Genomic DNA, 21,156 nt, shown 5'->3' on the forward strand with positions numbered 1-21,156 from the left:
CACACCCTTCTACCTAGAATACGGTATGGAGGCAGTTCAACCGGTAGAGTTAGAGGTCCCCTCTCTACGCATCCTACTGGAGAGTCAAGTCCCCGAGGCGGAATGGACCCGCCGAAGGTACGAGCAACTCACTCTTCTAGACGAGCGGCGGCTCAACGCCTTGCCCATCGTCCAGCTATACCAACGACGTATACAACGGGCATTCAACAAGAAGGTTAAACCCTGGAACATCCAGGAGGGCGACTTGGTCCTCAAGTCGGTTCGAGCACCACTACCCGTCGATCCGAGGGGAAAATTCAAACCCAACTTGGCCGGGCCATACCTGGTTAAGAAAATACTTTCGGGGGGCGCAGTGAGACAGAGTGACCTAGACGGGTAGGATTTTACAAACCCGACCAACCTAGACCAACCCAAGAAATACTACCCTTGAACCGTAGCAACCAATGGCGTAACCCTAGTTTTACAACTAGCAACCGCCTTAACCCTTTTCAAGTCAAGTTCCTCGATGCGTTTTGATTTGAAATTACATGTTTTATCGAATCTAAGTTGCGGCACCTTGCCCATTTCGAATGCCCTTTGATCTGTCAAAGGCAACATCCATTTGCACTAAACAAAAAACCCCTGAACTACGAGCATGGTTTGATTTCACCTCTTCAGGTGGATACGTAGGCAGTCCCTCTTATACATGAGGGATACAACCACAAAACCCAATCAAATTTACAAAACATTTTGAACTACAATCATGGTTTGATTTCACCTCTTCAGGTGGATACGTAGGCAGTCCTTTCTTACACAAGAAGGATACAACCATCCCCATAATTAAAAAAAAAAAACATCCCCATAATAAAAAAAACATCACCCATATCATCCCCATAAAAAAAGAACATTACCTTTCCCACAAAATAAAAAAAAAGAAGCCTTTCTCCCTTCCTACAAAAATCCCACCTTCCCAAGTGCAAATGTTTAGGACAATTCAAACCGAATTGCCTTTACAAAAAGGATGGAAGAAACAAGTGTTCACAATTTTGACACAAGCAATCCTCTTATTTAATTAATAATGAGAGGGATTACAATTCCAATAACAAATAAAGCTCGACGAGTCTACAACTTGTCAAAGCTAAGGTGTCGACTAAAATACCTCACATAATAAAACTAGCACAAAACACACAAAACATAGCTAGTACAACATAATAAAAACTCACAATGCTAATACAACATAATAATAAAGTGGGTAATGGAGGTCTGTATTCTTCCATTCTACCCTTGCCTTCTCCCTCGGGGTACATCTTCCCCTTGTTCTTCCTGTTGGCCCGCCTAGCATGGACTTCCTCCTTAGAACGGATCCTCAACGGATCTACAACGGCGACGGCCTCCAGTCTATTGCAAGACCCCATGTTCGGCCCAAAACGAGCCCATGCATGGCCCACTACATTTTTGGGACCCGGCTTCTCCTCTCTGGTGGCCTCATCACACTCGGGCTAACTCCATCAACATAATCCTCAAAGAAGGCACGGTTGGCCTTGCCAACCTCTCGATATTTCAAGTCAACAACCTCGTCCTTACAAGACTTGGACCTTTCCTCCAAGGATTGAGCTCTTGACCACTTGACATAAGCGGGAGTCACCCATGTCGTGGCAATGGGGTTTGGTACCTCCCAAAGAGGCCGAGTGGCCCACCATCTTTCGAAGACCTCCACAAGTTCGGAGTTCCGGAAAACAATCTCTTGGACAAGGGTATCTTGAGCGGGCAACTTTTTTTGACGCCCCATTTGCCTCATGAGCCTTTCGGGATAGATGAAGGAAACAACCTTCGAACCCACCACCATCAAAGAACGAGGACTAGCACCCGAAGCGGGCAACCCCGTGAAGGACCTCAAGTGTCACCATGGCACCACCCAACGGATATGAGGACCACCCTCCTCCGCCAATCTTGCAGCCCAATAGGCCTCGGTGGAAGCAAAACTATCCGAGTACAACTTCTTCCTCATAGTAAGGTGATGGAAGGAATAAGAAGAAGAATCAACCGGAGGCTCTACATACCTTAGCCTCTCCAATAGCCACACTTGGAGGATCCTTGGAGATCCAAACGAGGGAGCTTCTCCACAAGAGCCCTTCTTGTCCAAGGCTTGGATGATCTCTCCAAGTACCAACCATGATGGATCCCTACCATGCTCCATTTGCTCAACCACATGCACAAGGGTCATGCTACCATAGCATTTTGGCCCCTCCTTCTTCAAAGCATCAACAAAGAGGTATACATGGACAGGGCAAAAGGCAAGAGCCCTTCTCCTAGCCACCTCCGAAACATTGGCATCCAATCGGTTTGAGAAGATGTTGATAAGAGCCAACATATCCACACCATAAGGAGCAAGGAGGAAGTTGACTTGGCTTGTTGGCAAGCCCAACATGGAATGGAATTTCTCCTTATAACACAACGGAGTTGGAGGAAGCACCGGAACGCAACCCAGCCACCCACCAATGGCTCAAACTTCTTCGGCAAGAGGACGAATTTCACCTTTCGGGAAAACGAAAACATGATGGTTCGAATCCCAAAACCGAGAACATGTTTCGAGAAATGAGGATTGCACCTTGACTTGACGGAGAACCAACAATTGACCAACTCCCATACAAACGAGTTGATATTTTTGTGGAAGAAGAAGAGGTTTTGTAGAGATATTTTTTGTGTTTCGGATGATGAAATAATGAAGCACAAACATTACTATTTATACAAAACAATTAGCGCATTTTTCAGCAAAAAGGGAGGGCTGCTTCCTATCGCCAAGTAGCTCGCGCCTCTTTGGGCCTGTTCGCAGGATTCCCACCATGAATTGTCCCTTTCAAGTTGTGTTTTCTCCTGACACCTCAAACCTCCCGCCGGAATGCTCGCTCCTCTTCGGGATGGTCCAGGACATTTTGTGTTTTCTCACACTCACATTTCCTTGTTTTCGCGTTTTACGAAATCCGACACGGTTTCCATGACGCAGCTTTAAACATATGGATTTTTCTTTCTTTTTTTAAAGGGGGAAGGGCTAGTCGCCCCGATCTGCGACGGATCGTTTCCATATCGGTCGAAATTCCGAAAATTTTTCGCTTTTTCGCACTTTTTCCAGCAAAAAAATAAAATCGAAAATGTATAACACGACGTCAATTTTCCTCAAAATTTCAAGCTCTCACAAAATTCAAATCAAATACACTAAAAAAAATTTATTCTAAAATTCACCCCTGGCGGTTTGAGTTTTAATTTTTTCGAGTCACAAATCAATTTCAAGAATTTTGATGCAATTTAATTCAAGACACGAGTTAATTGCTTGAATTTTCAAATCAATTCTTTTGAAAACTCCAAACTTGACGACTTGTCACAGAATTTTGAAAATATCATTTCAAATTTCGAATTTCAATTTTAACATTTAGTCACCGTGATTAATTTCGCTTTGAAATACTTTCTACCTATTTGCATATGTGCTACATGTTGCCTGTTTTCTACACTAACAATGCAAGAACTAGTGCGAAGTAAAAGGGGAATTGACAGCCGACAGCGCTCCTCCGAAACACAACACAAAAAAGCCAAAATCACAAAATGAACCACAATCCAAAAACACATATATACAAATCGCCTCACGCAAAATGTAAATATGTACAAACAAAAGTCCAAGACACGAACAAGCTAATATAACTACTCAGCACCTCCCGTCGAACCAGTCTCGGTCTCACGAGGAGTCGCAGCCAAGGCAGACACCACCATCTTCTCAGACTCCCTCTCCGGAGAACTCTCCAGCATCTCGTGCTCCATCACGATGCAAAGCTCCTCCGCCGCAGCCAACTGAGCCCTGAGAGAGGCAATCTCCGCATCTCGGCTCCGTAACGCGTCCTCACGACGCCTCAACTCCTGGTCTCGACTGGTGATCCCCAGACCCTGGGCCTCAATCGTCGACCTAGCTGTATCCAGCTCAGCACGGACCCGAGCAAGCTCCACCTGATCCGCAGTACCCTGCAAAACAAAATACAGATCATTAAGATCTAAAAACGTGAAATGCAACACAAAATACACAAAAACAACATACAAAAAGCACCTGAGTAAGCCGAGCCTCCCTCGCAGCCAGGTCACCAGCAAGTGACCTCAACCGGTTAGCCATTCGCCACAAAGCCTGATGACTAGCGGTCGTCACCTACAGCGAAGAAGGTCCTTCAATACAATGCAAGGCAAAACATAAATGGAGAAAAAATGTTCGGGTCAGGAACTCACCCTCAGAACGCTCAACCTCCACTTCATGCCAACGTCGGTCATCTCAGCGACCGCAGGCTCTGGCAGACGCAACTGTAGCTCCTCACCACCCGGCCCCTGAAAGGTGGTCTCCGCCGGGAAAACTGGGGGCTGAGTCCTCATCAACGCATCGACCCCCTGCAATTTGGATCCACAACGAAGGTAATAAACCCTTCCATCAAAGGGGGCAATGAAAACAAAGAACAGAGGAAAACATACCTCGATCGGGTACCAGGCAAGTCTCGACAACCGAAAAGGGTCATAGTCGACATCCTGCAGCAACAACTCCTCACCTCCCTGGCCGTGAAGGTGCTCCTCAACCTCATCAAGGGTCGACTTCTGGAACAACACCCTAGGCGGATCGAGCGGTACCACGAAAGTCTCAGTAAAGCACTGACGAGCTAAACGCGTGCCCATTTACCAAACCGGCTTGATCGCCTTCTCAAGGTACAAACGCTGGGAGCTGCGAGGCTGCAAACGCTCCCTGACAACGGCCGGCACCTCTGTGTAGTGCTCCCAAGGCCACCCGACAAACTCCACTTAAGGCAAAGCTAATCAACCAACTGGGGGCTTCCTAAGCTACCTAGTCAGCCTATCCTATCTATTTCTAAAAAAAAGGAGTAAGAAATAACAACTTACGTCAGTAACTTGGAGGCCATTCACACGACGCCTGCAGTCCTCGTAAGTCGACTTCTTCCGAGCCACCGTCCAAGCCCTCACGGCAGGGTAAATCAGAAGGGACACCACCAGTGGTCCCCGGACGTAGAGGGATGAAGTAAGCATACAACCAAGCCTGTAACCAAACACAGCAAACACAAATCAGCCAATCTTTCAAAAATTGCCAAAGTCAAAATCAAAATCAAAATCAAAATCAAAACTACAAAAAGACGCTCGTACCTTCAAGATGAGGCTAGGACCAACCAAAGCAGGGGCACTACCATCCTCCAATGCCTCCGGACGCACCTCTACGTGCATGTACCGGGTAAAACTCGCCAAGGATAGCGTAACCCAGTCAAACTGACCCAAAGTGTCAAAATCAGCGAGCAGAAGAAGTACCTTGGTCGACAAGCGCTTACCCTTGTCACCAAAGTACGTGGCACCCAAGAAGTACCACAACCACAACCGCGCCTCCTGCGCGTCAGCTCTAGCCTCAGCCTCCAGACTCGCCAACGGCGCCGGAGCGTAGCCCACCGCTCTCCCTCTGAAGTGGTCTCTCACATAAGAGCTCGTGATCAGGTACAGGGTAACATCAGAAGGCTCGGGCAAAACGGTCCCGATCAGACGAGTAACCGTAGAAGAAGACACCCTCTCAGGTGTCTCTGTGAACTCAACAGGTGTCTCGCCACAGGGGAGGCCGGATATCATGGCGAAATCCTCTAAGGTTAGACCGACCTCCTCGAACTCCATGTGGAACGACGACGTCGTATCCCAGTACCGATCCAACATGACACGAATCAGACACAGGTTCGACCTAATTGAAGACCTGTGAATGTCCCGCCAAGCAGCCAACAACGGCCCAAAAGCCGACCTCTCTATCAACGCCCTCGTACCGGCTCGGAGAATGTCGTAGAAGCCCAGATAGGTAGTGAAACCTGAGAATGTCCTCATGGTGCCGATCTCCTGAAATCAAAATCAAACAACGTCAGAACACCTATTCAGGTCTGACACTTCAAAAGCGACGAAAGTTCAATCAAGTGACATAACTTACCAGGCCCTCATGTGCGCGGTAGGAGATGTGTCTGTCCAGTCGAAGAAACAACTGGCTACCATCGAAACCCTCGGCCTAAGCAGGTTTCGCCCACAGGTTCAGTCCCCGCGGGGCTGTATCTCACCTGGCCTCCCAACCCGCGACGTGAACGTCGTCCTCAACCGTCTCCGCCCTCCGTCTCTTCTGACCACGAGACTCAACGTGACGAATAAGAGGCATCTCAACGACCCTAACGACGTTCTGTAATATCCGTCTGGTCGGTCGAGGAGCCCTCCTCCTCCTGGTAATCCTTCTCCAAGAGGTACCAGCCTCAGACCTTGTCTGAGCTCTCTCAACGCCAGCAGCCTCAATAACGGGCCCCTCACGAACCTCAGCGGCTCTCTCAGCCCTAACAGCCTCGTCGGAGGGCCCCTCCTCCTTAGAAGTGTCCTCCAATGTCACGTCAGGTGCACTGGTGGGAGTACTGACCGGCCCTGTCCCAAACGAGTCCTCTAAAGCCGCAGCAAGGGACCAAGTAAGTCCCGAACACTCTCCTACAACCAAAGGCAATCAAAGAACGTCAGCCGAAATTTCGCCATTACGACGGCGTAAAATGGACAAATCCAAAAAAAACCTGCAAAGCAGAACAAGGGCAATCCCGCCCAAACCCAACCAAACAAAACAATTTACAAAAAACACGCAAAAAATGACTCGCCCTTCTTTTCAAGCAAAAGACGAGTTAGAACAATAACCACAACAAAAACAACACTTCAGGACCTGCACAAGGTCCGCCAACAAACCAAAATACATTCCCGACACAATGGGGTATTTTCTACAGCTCAAAAAGGCAATTTCTACGCCAATTTGAGCACAAACAGGTCAAAATTTCAAAATGCGACCATAACGAGGCAACGTGATTTTATCACGTCTCAAGGCAACCTAAACTACCAATAAGGTCCATTTCAAGGCAAACTGACTCAATTTAATCCCAAACAGATGCTTATTTTGTCAGACTTAAGACCCTCACAAAAGGCAAAAATTCCCATTTTGCCCACAACACCCAACAAAGGTCCACAATGGCAAACACGGTCTTTCCCGACTACAATACAACCTAGTGGGGCCCATTACCCAAGAAAATAAACTTGGCATTGTGAAATGAGACGGTTTCTTTGCCTCACAAACGTTTTTCGAGCATAGGGGACGTAAACGGGGACCAAAATTCAAACTAAAAGTACCCTTATACTCCTAAACAGGTTTCTAACGTAATGCAATCGTCAATTTAACTCGAAATAGGCTCAATCAAAAACGCCCAAATCGATTTTGAGGGTATCAAATTTCGCCCTAATTCAATCAATCAAAAAGACCAACAAATTCAAATGGATTCAAGAGGAAATACATACCTTGAGATGACATGTTGATGATGGCACGGACTCAAGCAAGCAAGAAGACCAACAATGGCGATTTGTTTGGGTTTTGTCGAGAGGATAAAGAAGACGAAATGAGAATGACGAGCAAGCCATTCTCACGTCTTTTACAGAAAAATAGGAAAGCCCCCTTACCTCGCCAAGTAGCTCGCGCCTCAATGGGGTGCTCCCTTCTTCATTTAGCGAAACTTTGGGCTTTGGCCCAATTTCCCATAACAAACCTTAAATCTTAAACGACGGCAATTAGAACCGTCATTTCAACAATAATAGTGAAAATTCAAAATTCACTATTTCTTCAAAATTCAAACAAGCGGCGATTAAAACTGCCACTTCAAATTCAAAAACATAGTAGTGAAAATTCAAATTCACTATTCTTATTTTACCGACGGTAGGTCCTTAGCCCGAATCCTTTCGATCCACCTTGACGTCGCTTGGGTCTCCAGGTTGTAATCTTCGATTGACCTGGGGACTCTACTTTGACTTTCGCCCTATCCAAGCCTCGGTCAAAGTGGGGGCTCTGTAGATACCCAGTATATGCTGAGACACCAACACACACCCGATGATTATCGGACTACAACATGCTTTGGAATCGCGGCGTTTGATCGACAGTTTGTGAACAACTTTACGTCGGAAAACTTAAAACGATTTCGAAAATAAAACTTTTCAAAACTTTTCAAAAGTACATGGAGTGTTTAATGCATGACGACGGGGTCGCAATGACACTAACTAGAGTCAAAACCGACACCGGACCAAAAACAGACTCAAAAATTCAAATCCCGACTCCAATAACGAGTCAAAACGAGTCAAACACAAAAAACAAACCATTCAAATGCTTCCATGTTAAGATTTCCCAGGATCATACATGGTCAAGTACCAAACATGTGCATACAGGATAGAACAAATTATGATTGCATTTGTGTGAAAGCGACAAGACACCTCGAAGACGTGACACATTTTTTGGTACCGTCATCGTGCATTGAATCACTTGACCGACCATTTCGACCACTACACCATCACTAAACTTAACAAAAAACTCTTTTTACTTACTAAAACGGTTTTAAACCGAGTCTTTTCCGACCAAACGAGTTGATACACTTACGTCGGTTTCTCGCCATAAGCCAAGCATGTAAGTATGAGGGTGTAAAAATCTTCTTTTATCATGTTTTCATTTTTTTTATGACTATAACATGCTAAATCATGCATAACATGGTCCAAAACATGGGAAGAATAAACCGGACTTTTGGTTGAGTCAGAGGCTACATACGTAGCACATAGGCTCGCGCCTAAAGCACCCTGCCCAGCCTTAAGTCCAATCCGTTTTTGGTCTTTTCTTTTTCCCTATTTTTATTTTCATATTTGTAATCGGATTTTACCATTTAAAGTATTTTCGAACCATTTTCTACAAGTTTTAACCATAAAACATTTTTCACCCTTGGTTCTTAATACCATGACAGTTTAATCCGTGTTTTGCTGATAATATTTGGTTAATTACATTCAAAGGGTATTTTAAAGCCTTTTATTTCATTTATTTACATTTTGGAAGGCATTTTAAAGCCATTCATCATTTCTTTACATTTTCAAAACAAATGTATTAGTCACCAACACAAAGTCATCCTTGGTTCTACATACCATGTCGGATTTTAATCCGAGTACGATGATGAGTATCGACTAATTATATTCAAATGAACATAAACCAATTAGTTCATATTCATTTTCAAAACTATTCATGTCAAGCTTACAAAGTCGAACCCGACATCGAATACCGTCAAAACAATGACAATTATTCAAGTCTCGTTCTTCAAATCAACATGAATACGGCCTAAACGGTCCCTTTTAAACCAAAACGGATTCAAATACCCATCTTTTAACACGTTTTGTAAACGTTTTTCAATGGTCAGAACAGGTCATATACCGTAGACTGACCCACGCCTAAACAGGCCACTTCTTTTCCTATTTTCAAACCAGGGGAGACCCCTTTACAACGCCAATAGGCTCGCGCCTATTCTGGCTGCCTGATGCAGGGTCTGTTCCCCTTCCAGCATTGGTCTAGGACGATCCCGACTTCGGCTAACCCGGATATAGGGCGGATCAGACGACTAATTTGCTCATTCAAAAACCGTATTTGCAAAATGCCTTACTAAGACAAATGGATCACGTTATTCGCCATAAACCTAACTTGGTAAATGGATGTTTAATTTTCGTCTTGCATGAAAATCAACCGTAAATCCAACTCGACATCTTATACTTGATACTTGGATTAAATCAACCGACTTAGAAAGCTCTCAAATGTTAGGTTTAAACTATTGGATGTGCATTCATGCATTCAAACCGTTTTATCAAGTTTTGTATTCAACCAACCAAGATCGATCAGTAGAGGCCACTACTGCGGGCGGGGTTGGGTGTCTGATTAAAGGGCTTCCCAATACGTACCTTCACCTCTTACTCAAAAACTTTGGATAGTGGACGACCTTATCCAGGGCGTACGAGAGTCATTCTAGAGATAAGATGCTAAAGAGGGACGAATCCGTATCTTTAGTACCTATGTCAAACACTGCTTTGTGCTTCGTTTGACCGAGGTATAAAGTGGATTAGAACGGGTTCCAAGCATCCCACAAATTCTTGGTGGCGACTCCGAACATCTCTAATCATTTAGAGACCCTTGCCGAGACGAAACCGACCGATCTAAAACGATCCGGTCGAAAGCATATTTTTACGCCGCCGAGCATGGCTTTCAAAAGACCGATGTATGTCACAGATCGGCTGGGCGTGCAGGTGGTCCAATGTTCACAGGGGGTGATAGGCCTATTTTGTATATACTTTTCCTCCCATATTTCTCGGTTTTATATTTAATTTCTGCTCTTAGGAGCGATTTTAAGAGCTAGTATCGTCTTGTGGGAAATAATCTATATACTTCCCTTATTATTAAGGATTATAACGAATTTATAAAGATGAATACGAGTCATAAAATAAATTGCATAAACAAAAGTAGAGAATGAAGAAACAACCTTCGGTCCTAGCAAAATCGGCCTAAGAACAATATCGCAATGATATTCACATATCAGTTGCACCCAAGATGATATGAGATATCTCATTTGCTTCTTGCTAGAATCGATCCCCAATTAACTGATTAATTTTAGGTTTTTGTGTTTTTCTTTGATGAGAGGAGGCTCGGTCTAAAATTAGGTTAGAAAAATCCTCTCCTTCATCTACCTTTAACCGTGAAAGAGGAAGAGAAATAGGGTAGATTTTTCTTTTTAATTTTTCGGCCCATATATCCGAAAATAAGAGGATATTTCTTCTTATTTTCGATTTTAGCAACAACCACAAATTAGGATAAAATCCTCTTATTTTTGGTTATTCTAAAATTATATATAATGTGTACATTTTATTAATTGTCATACATGTTGTCCCGTTTTAATAAGTCCATACATAACTGATTGTAGTCGATTTATTAAATCCGGCCTGACAACATATATTATAACAATCTCGTGTAAAATATAATTTAACTATAAATATCGCATATTTATAATTAGCTAATTAAATATAACCGATTACATTTAATTACGAATTAACATATTAATTCGTCCAAGCTAACATTATATACATTAATTAAATATAACATATTATATTCAATTTACGACTTGACAGTTAATTCGTCTCAGCTAATATTATTTAATCGGCATTAAATAATCGTCTCATCAACACATTGACTAACTGTTTAGTCATATAAGGCATCAATGTGGTTACATTTCCATAACCACATCTCTCAAACACATCCTTTAGGTGTGACTTTTAGGGACCAGTTGATCACCGCCATCAATATGATAATAACGTCAAACTTTCTAGCAAGCCAACCGTTATTAGGTAATCGTTAATCAACTGATAAAATACGAAGTATACCCTTGTGAACCTATAAGAGATTTTTAAATGTTATCACACTTATTTATGGAGGACACGAGCTCCAACAAACTCCCACTTGTCCTCACAAGTGTATGTGCGATAACCGATTCTCATATCCTAAAATTTCTCCCACTCAATGTAAAACAATTTGCAAAATCCGTATTCACAAAGGTCGTATTTTACAAGCGATCATTATCAAGAGTGGTTTCCCCGACTAGAGAGTAACTTAACTGATAAAAGAATCAACATTCGAGCATGGCCATGCATTTCAGCTACAACTCCTCGAGTGGCCCTGAGAAATAACTACACCTGATAAGGGTTGGATAATTTCCTCAACTCGAATCCTGCAGATGTAAGCACAGTATGAAATGACCCAGAAAAAATATACTTAGTCTCCAGTTACGGCAGACCATGAGAAAGAAACCAAAGTCACCCAAAAACTGCCTTAATCTCAAGAGACAGTCGATAGTCAAAAGAATCGACTCTAGAAACACAATGGTTGTCCTATCCACGACCTGGCACCGAATGTTTTTAAACATTTAGGACTCCATTACGTTGTCACAAAAATAATTGTCCTACGAGGTATCGTTATATCCCGTAATTGTGATCGATCAGCCAACTGATTGACTTATGGCTCGTTGAACCCACCATCAATCGACTGCACAATATAATAGCCAAACTTATCAGCTCATATGGGCGATTACAGACCAAACAAAATATAATGTAATTCAGTTCACTTTGTGTCGTTCAATGTTGTCGGTACAATCCACATGAAAAACAAAATATTAAAATAAAACGATGAAGTTATAAATAGTATATGAAAAAGATAATGTATCAAATCCATAATCAACTACTACAACTCAGGAACACGTTTAATTCCCATGGAAATAACGTGCCCTTCATGCTTATCAAAATTCAACGGTTTAGTGAGAGGGTCCGCGATGTTATCATCCGAAGCTATCTTGTCAATCACTATCTCTTCTTGCTCCACGTAATCACGGATCAGGTGAGATTTCCTATGTACATGTCTAGATTTGTTGCTAGACTTTGGCTCCTTAGCCTGGAAGATGGCACCTCTATTGTCACAATAGATGGTGATCGGGTCATTCGAACTAGGAACTATCGTAAGTCCTTGTAAGAATTGACGCATCCATATAGCTTCCTTTGCTGCTTCCCAAGCGGCATAGTACTCGGATTCAGTGGTAGAATCTGCTACAACACTCTGTTTGGAACTCTTCCAGGTGACCGCAGCACCATTAAGAGTGAAGACGAACCCGGACTGAGATTTTGAATCATCTCGATCCGTTTAGAAGCTAGCATCTGCGTAACCGATTGCGCATAGCTTAGTATCTCCTCCATAAGTCAATACCCTATCCTTAGTCCTCCGTAGGTACTTGAGGATGTTTTTAACAGCTATCCAGTGTGTTTCACCTGGATTCTTTTGGTACCGACTCGTCATACTCAATGCATATGCCACTTCTGGACCTGTGCATATCATGGCATACATGATTGATCCTATTGCAGATGCATAAGGAACACGACTCATGCGCTAAATCCCTTCAGGCGTCGTGGGTGACTGAGACTTGGTCAACTGCATCCCAGACGTCATTGGAAGGTTCCCCTTCTTGGAGTTGGTCATGCTGAACTTCTCAAGAATCTTATCCAAATAAGACTCCTGACTAAGTGATAACGTCCGTCGTGATCTATCTCGGTAGATACGGATTCCCAATATGCGTTGTGCCTCACCCAGATCTTTCATCTGGAAATGGTTCTTCAACCATCCTTTAACCGAAGATAGGAGAGGAATGTCATTCCCAATCAAGAGTATCTCATCGACATACAATATCAAGAATATAATCTTGCTCCCACTCGACTTGATATTTAAGCATGGTTCCTCAACCGATCGAGTGAAACCATACTCTTTTATCACCTGGTCGAAACGTTGACTCCAACTCCGAGAAGCTTGCTTAAGTCCATAAATGGAACGCTTAAGCTTGCATACTTTCTTAGGATGTTCAGGATCAATGAAACCTTCGGGTTGTACCATGTACAACTCTTCCTCCAAATAACCATTTAAGAAGGCGGTTTTCACATCCATTTGCCAAATTTCATAGTCATGAAAGGCAGCAATCGCTAAGATTATGCGAATGGAACCTAGCATGACTACAGGTGAAAAAATCTCATCATAATGCAATCCGTGCACTTGAGTGAAACCTTTTGCCACTATTCGTGCCTTATAGGTATCTGGTTGCGCGTCTACAGAATGGTTTTTTTGTAAAGCCATTTGCACTGTAGAGGTTTTACATTATTAGGTAAATCAACAAGATCCCATACGTCATTCTCATACATGGAATCCATCTCGGATTGCATGGCTTCGAGCCATAGCTTTGAGTCAGAACAGTCCATAGCACCTTTATAGGTAGCGGGTTCATTACTCTCTAGGAGCAAAACGTCATTCTCCTCGACCATACCAATGTATCTGTCCAGAGGATTAGAGACTCTACCCGACCTCCTAGGTTCCTCAGGAATATTAACCGTATCATCAGTTGGAGGAACAACTTCCTCCATCCTTTCCTCGGTTGTTGGTTCTGGAATCTCCGACAGCTCGAAGGTTCTATTACTTGTCTTTTTCTCGAGAAATTCTTTCTCTAAGAACGTCGCACTAGCCGCAACAAAAGCTCGATGTTTGGTAGGCGAATAGAAGTAATGACCAAACGTTCCTTTTGGATAACCAATAAAATATGTCTTGACCGATCGTGAGCCGAGCTTATCCTCGTGTCTCCACTAGACATAAGTCTCGCAGCCCCAAACCCGAATAAAGGACAAGTTAGGGACCGTTCCCTTCCACATTTCATATGGAGTCTTGTTGACAGCTTTAGTCGGACTTCGGTTAAGTATAAGAGCAGCTGACAAAAGAGCAAAACCCCATAATGAATCAGGTACTACCGTGTGACTCATCATGGATCGAACCATATCAAGTAAGGTTCGATTTCTCCGTTCAGACACACCATTTAATTGAGGTGTTCCAGCTTGAGTTAACTGTAGAACTATTCTACAGTCTTTAAGGTGTTGATCAAACTCATTTGAAAGATATTCGCTACCCCGATCTGAACGGAGTGCTTTAACCTTTCTACCCAGTTGGTTCTCAACCCTGTTCTGGTATTCTTTGAATTTCTCAAAGGACTCACTTTTATGCTTCATTAAGCAGACATATCCGTATCTACTCAAATCGTCCGTGAAAGTGATAAAATATCTATAGCCATCTCTAGCGGTAATTGACATAAGTCCACATACATCAGTATGTATGAGTCCTAATAGGTCACTAACGCGCATTCCAACACCTTTGAAGGAAATTCGAGTCATTTTGCCAATGAGACATGATTCACACGTGCTATATGTAGAAAAATCGAATCCAGGAATAGTCCTATTATCGACGAGTTTCTTTACACGTTTCTCATTTATGTGCCATTCGACAATGCCATAGATAGGTTTGATCTTTGTCACCAACCTTTAATTTCTTATTATTCACGTGTAATACTTCCGTGGTTTGATCTAAGATATAAATTTCATTCATGGAAACCGCTTTGCCATAAATCATTTCATTGAAAGAGAAAATACAGCTATTATCCTTTATTAAAAATGAAAATCCGTCTTTATCAAGTACGGAAACTGAAATAATGTTCTTAGACAAACTGGGTACATAGTAACAGTTATTTAAAAATAACTCAAAACCACTAGGGAGTTGGATTACATATGTTGCCTTCGAGACAGCAGCAACTCTAGCTCCATTCCCGACTCGCAGGTCCACATCACCCTTTCCGAGAGGTGTGATTTTTCTTAGGTCCTGCAAATGATTACATAGATGAGAACCACAACCAGTATCAAGTACCCAAGTTCCGAAACTTGCATGGTTAATCTTAATCATATGAATATAAGATGACATACCAACAGGAACAACGCGCCCTGCTTTTATGTCCTCACGGTACACGGGACAGTTCCTCCTCCAATGTTCAGTCTTGTGACAATGGTGGCACTCAATGTCACCGCCCTTGCTCTTTGCCTTGCCCTGTGAGCCACTAGTCTCACCAGGCCCACTCTTACCGTTTCCTGGCTTTTTGAACTTTGGCTTACCTACAGTTAGGTCGCCTGGAGCTTTGCCCTTACCTTTACCCTTATTGGAAATCGTGAGAACATCCTCCTTCTTGCTCCCACTCAATTTCATATCCTTCTCGGTCTGTACGAGAAGTGAGTGTAGCTCATGAGGACTTTTCTTTAAGTCATTCATGTAGTAGTTTGCCCTGAAAAGGGCAAAACCATCATCAAGAGAATGAAGCATCCGGTCAATGACAATGCTCTCACTGATTTTGCAATCAAGTGCCTCCAATTTCTCGACATTCTCAATCATGTTAAGAATGTGTGGGCTAAACGGTTGGCCCTTTTGGAGTTTCGCATCAAAGAAGTGACATGTATGCTCATAAGTAACGATTCTCGGTGCTTTTGAGAACTCGTTAGTGAGCGTGGTGAAAATCTTGTTTGCACCCTGGGCAATGAAGCGTCTCTGCAAATTGGTTTCCATTGCAAAGATGAGTACGTTCTTTATCGCACCCGCTTCCATGACGAAATCACTATAAGCAAGTGACTCGTTAACTCCTGCATTGGGGGCTGGTTTGACAGGTATTGGCTCAGTTAAGTACTTGAGCTTACCGTCAGCAATGGCAGTATTCCGTAGTGTTGCCTCCCAGTCTGCAAAGTTGGACCCGTCATTCTTCAGTCGCGCGTACTGATTCATGTTGTCCATAAAAACTTTCAGCCAGGACTCGCGTCCAAGTGTGGCACTTGGCATTGGGATTTCGTTATTTCCAGCCATTTGTTGTAACAGTAATATAAACGTGTTCAACACTGCGAAAAGAAGAATAAATAATAAGCATATGCATCGATTTGATTTTAAGTCTAATGTAATTCTGTTATAACGCGAAGACTCATGCATTTATACAATTGACCTTCCTCAAAAATTATATAAATGATCACAAGACTCAATTATCTGTAAATTGATAAGCCAACCTTTTGGCTAATTCTCTTTGTTAGAATTCTTGGTCGATAAATTTCTGTAAATTCTATCTTTAGTCCATCATAATCACGAGAAACTCTTCGGACTATAATGTTGAGATAAACTAAGTCAACACAAACTACTTACCCAACGTAGAAGGGGTCATATTATACCTACCGACGAAGAAGGGATTCATAGTTGTTTGCCCTTATAAAGACTAGTCTCAATTTCCGTTTTAGAGGAAGATCCCATCAACTTTGTTTTAATTCATTTTAAGTGAACTAATATCTAGCATGCGTGAATGAATAAACTAAGGTGATGGCTTAAACTGAGTGACATCTGTATGTCAATGAAAACTAACATACAATCTATATGAGTCAATTTTCATGCATTTTAGTAGGTGGTTTGGTTTTAGGCGGAAAATGATGCACTAACTAGCATGTGAATGAAAAGCAATAAGAACGGTAAAACGTAAAACAAAAATAAAGTCCTAGTGTGGCCTATCCTATCAAAATGAACATAAATACAAATTTGGAATCCATCCTTGGACCCAAGAATCTTGTCTTGATGTTCCATCTTGATCCATGTAGCGGGAGTGAGCTCCAATCTCCATCTTTAGTCTTCTCAAAAATTACAATTTAAAATTACATAATAAACCTATTTACATTCTAATTTCAAAACCGTAATAAAAGAAAACCAAACGGAGATACGAGATTTCAAATTACATTAAAAATTATGTTCCCATTATTACGAAAACATAATTTGACTAAGGCCACACTAAGTATTACAAATTACAACCGATTGCAAAAATACGTAAATAAAACCATTCAACGATTCATTCAACTAAAATAAAATGCATCAACTAAAAAAAATTAAACATGCAAGACATAATTCTTTAATTATGTAGGTTAATTTTACCCAAACCACCTATTTAAATGATCAAATTAAGTGACAATTCCTCAATTAATCACATTAATTTTAATCTTAATTCACATTAAACTTGTAATATGAATTTAATCCAATCATTATTTTAAACCTCTTTAAAATAATTAGGTATCTATGAATTATGAACCGCTTCACAATAATTTATCATACATTGTAAATTTAATGTATAATCATTCTAGGCCAAAACAAACCAAACAAAAAAAACGAAAACAAACCCTTTTTTTATTTGGGTCTCGGCAAAAAAACAGGGAAAACAAAACAGTGTTTTTTTTTTCTTTTGCTCTCGGCTGGAATAAAAAAAAAAAAAAACAGCCATTTTTTTTATTTCGGCAATTAAGCAAAACCAAAGAAAAAAAATTTCTTTCCCTTTTTTCGGCAATTCTCAAAACCGCAACAAAAACAATCAATTTTTTCTGCCAATTTTTTCGGCAAACCCTAAAAAATAGTCCTTTTTTTTTCTTTCGCGGCAAAAATGCCCTAAAACAAAAACATGATATTGATGAACAAAATCGTTTATTGTTGCTATTAACAAGATTGGCATATTCACCTTATAATTTAAACATGTAAATTTATGAAACATGATTCTAAACAACAATTTAGAACCATTTATGCCAAAAACAATATAGCAAAAACAATTTATCATCAACAACTAGACGATTTCTAATTATTTTAACTGATTAAAACAACAATATGAAAAATAAAAATAGAAATATAGCATCAAAAATAAGAACAAAAACCGGCTGGGAAATAAAAAATTCCTCGGCAAATTTTTTTTTCAGCCGTGTAATATTTTTTTTTTCTTTTTCGATTCAACAACCTATTGTTTGAATTCATTTTATGAAAATCATCAAAAAATAAAATTCGTAACCTGGCTCTGATACCACTTGTGGGAAATAATCTGTATACTTCCCTTATTATTAAGGATTATAACGAATTTATAAAGATGATTACGAGTCATAAAATAAATTGCATAAACAAAAGTAGAGAATGAAGAAACAACCTTCGGTCCTAGCAAAATCGGCCTAAGAACAATATCGCAATGATATTCACCTATCAGTTGCACCCAAGATGATATGAGATATGCCTTTTGCTTCTTACTAGAATCGATCCCCAATTAACTGATTAATTTTAGGTTTTTGTGTTTTTCTTTGATGAGAGGAGGCTCGGTCTAAAATTAGGTTAGAAAAATCCTCTCCTTCATCCACCTTTAACCGTGAAAGAGGAAGAGAAATAGGGTAGATTTTTCTTTTTAATTTTTCGGCCCATATATCCGAAAATAAGAGGATATTTCTTCTTATTTTCGGTTTTAGCAACAACCACAAATTAGAATAAAATCCTCTTATTTTTGGTTACTCTAAAATTATATATAATGTGTACATTTTATTAATTGTCATACATGCTGTCCCGTTTTAATAAGTCCATACATAACTGATTGTAGTCGATTTATTAAATCCGGCCTGACATTATAACAATCTCGTGTAAAATATACTTTAACTATAAATATCGCATATTTATAATTAGCTAATTAAATATAACCGATTACATTTAATTACGAATTAACATATTAATTCGTCCAAGCTAACATTATATACATTAATTAAATCTAACATATTATATTCAATTTACGACTTGACAGTTAATTCGTCTCAGCTAATATTATTTAATCGGCATTAAATAATCGTCTCATCAACACATTGACTAACTGTTTAGTCATATAAGGCATCAATGTGGTTACATTTCCATAACCACATCTCTCAAACACATCCTTTAGGTGTGACTTTTAGGGACCAGTTGATCACCGCCATCAGTATGATAATAACGTCAAACTTTCTAGCAAGCCAACCGTTATTAGGTAATCGTTAATCAACTGATAAAATACGAAGTATACCCTTGTGAACCTATAAGAGATTTATAAATGTTATCACACTAATTTGTGGAGGACACAATCTCCAACACGTCTTGGATAGTATTATTATGTTTTATTGTCTTATGTAGGAATTGGAGCGGGTTTTCCGTCATTTTCTTACATTGTGAAGAATATTAACTAAGGCGGAGCTAATTCGAGTAATAAAGCTAAAGTTGGCATGTCAAGTTAATTTACTAGTCCCAACTCCAGCGGAGCGAATTTTAAATGAATACGAGCTCACATGAATAAATAAGACAGTGTTACAATGCTTGAATAAAATTCCGTCATTTACATGCTCAACTGATGAAGGGATTGTGCCATGTTTGTGCTAATTTGAAGTAGGACTCTCATGTCATATTCCATGCTTAATTTAAAGTCTGGTTTTTATGCTATTATAAAGACAAGGTTATAAGTTACAATGAAGACGGATTCATGTCATATTCCATGCTTAAATAAGTCAGGTTCTAAAACTGAAATAATGACGGAACCTACTGCTCGTTGGGGCCGAACTTAAGTGTTAGAAGCACGGCCTGGCCATAGGAGTTGTATACACGATCAAGTTGTGACAGCAACTCAGCTCCAACGAATGACAGTCCGGCTGCCTTTACTCGACCCTTTTAATTGCAGATCTGCGTGGCTCGATTGGTGCTGGCTTCAACTCTGAACAGAATCCGTAACTCACTGCTCATCATGGTGGTTGAGTGGTTGTTCAAGGTGGTTACGTGGTGGTCAGGACTAGCGCAAGTAACTAAGTCTGGCCATAGGAGTTACAGTACATGCTAAGTTGCGACGGTCTTTATACTAAAGTTCCTACGGGTTTTCTAGACCCAATAGTTGATGGGCTAGTGCCACTGGCTGCTGGTGGTCCGTGGCCTGGTGGTGGTTGGTTCATGGTGGTAAAAGGTGGCCCACGGCGTGGTTGTGCGTGAGCAGTGGAGAAACAACGAGAAAACAGAGCTGCTATCCAACCGCAATTTGTTTCTTTGTCGAGTTTTGAATTTCAAGGCTTAGTGATTACGTCCCCGATCGGGGTGGCCATCCCCGACTGTTTTGGTAAATTTCTACAAATTTAGGGTTAAAGTGGTCTTAGTGCCTAATCCATATTACGACTCGTTGATGATTATGTTTTGTGTGTTATGATGAATTGAACATAAACGTAAATAAAGGACACAATCAATTTTGGTTATGCGGAAAACCCGATGTGGGAAACAACCGCGGAGGGAGACGGAATCCCGCTAATAATTTCACAATAATTCGGTGGAAAGTACAATGTGAGACAGTATTGCTATATCTCGGAGGCTCGGGTTCTTTTGCGTACTTTTTAGATGATCTTTAGGTCTTGCGTTTATGGCCCTCATATAGTGATGCTCTTCCTACTAGGGTTCTTTGTTTTCTCGCCAAGTATTCTCTATTTGATACAAGATTGGACTTTCCTTATTCAGAATATGGTAATAGGTAGGATTTCCTTATTTTGCCCATGAATATGCGATTATCCAAGTCCGGGTCCATATATTCCATGTACGTTGCTCTGCCTCTGCCTCCTGGCCTGCTTCCCTGGCTCAGCCTATATCCAGAATTTGGGCATAACAGTTTGCCCCCAAATTTCCGTGAAAACATCCTCTTGATAGTTGAGCGAGAAATTGCAATGTACCGTTGCGTGACTTCTCGCATACTCTTTTCCAACCCTTTGATTTCCACATTTTAAACCTACCAACCACTTTCCCTATTTAATCTCATCCGTCCCCTCCTCACTCTCTCTCTTTAATCATTTCAACTCCTCAAAACCCTCAAAACCTCGATTCTCCAAAAACGCCTCTCCGTCTTCTCATCGCCTGCCAATGCTGCCTTCTCTCTTCGTCTCTCAGGTAATTTCACTTCTATCTTTTCTTCAATTGAATATGGCAAAAACTCGTTTCGCCGCTTCCTCGTACACCAACATTGACCTCGTCGAAGACGACGTCGTTCTTTCCTGGGGTATCATCAAAAA

Source organism: Silene latifolia, chromosome Y (genome assembly GCF_048544455.1).
Source record: "Silene latifolia isolate original U9 population chromosome Y, ASM4854445v1, whole genome shotgun sequence".
Classification (NCBI taxonomy): domain Eukaryota; kingdom Viridiplantae; phylum Streptophyta; class Magnoliopsida; order Caryophyllales; family Caryophyllaceae; genus Silene; species Silene latifolia.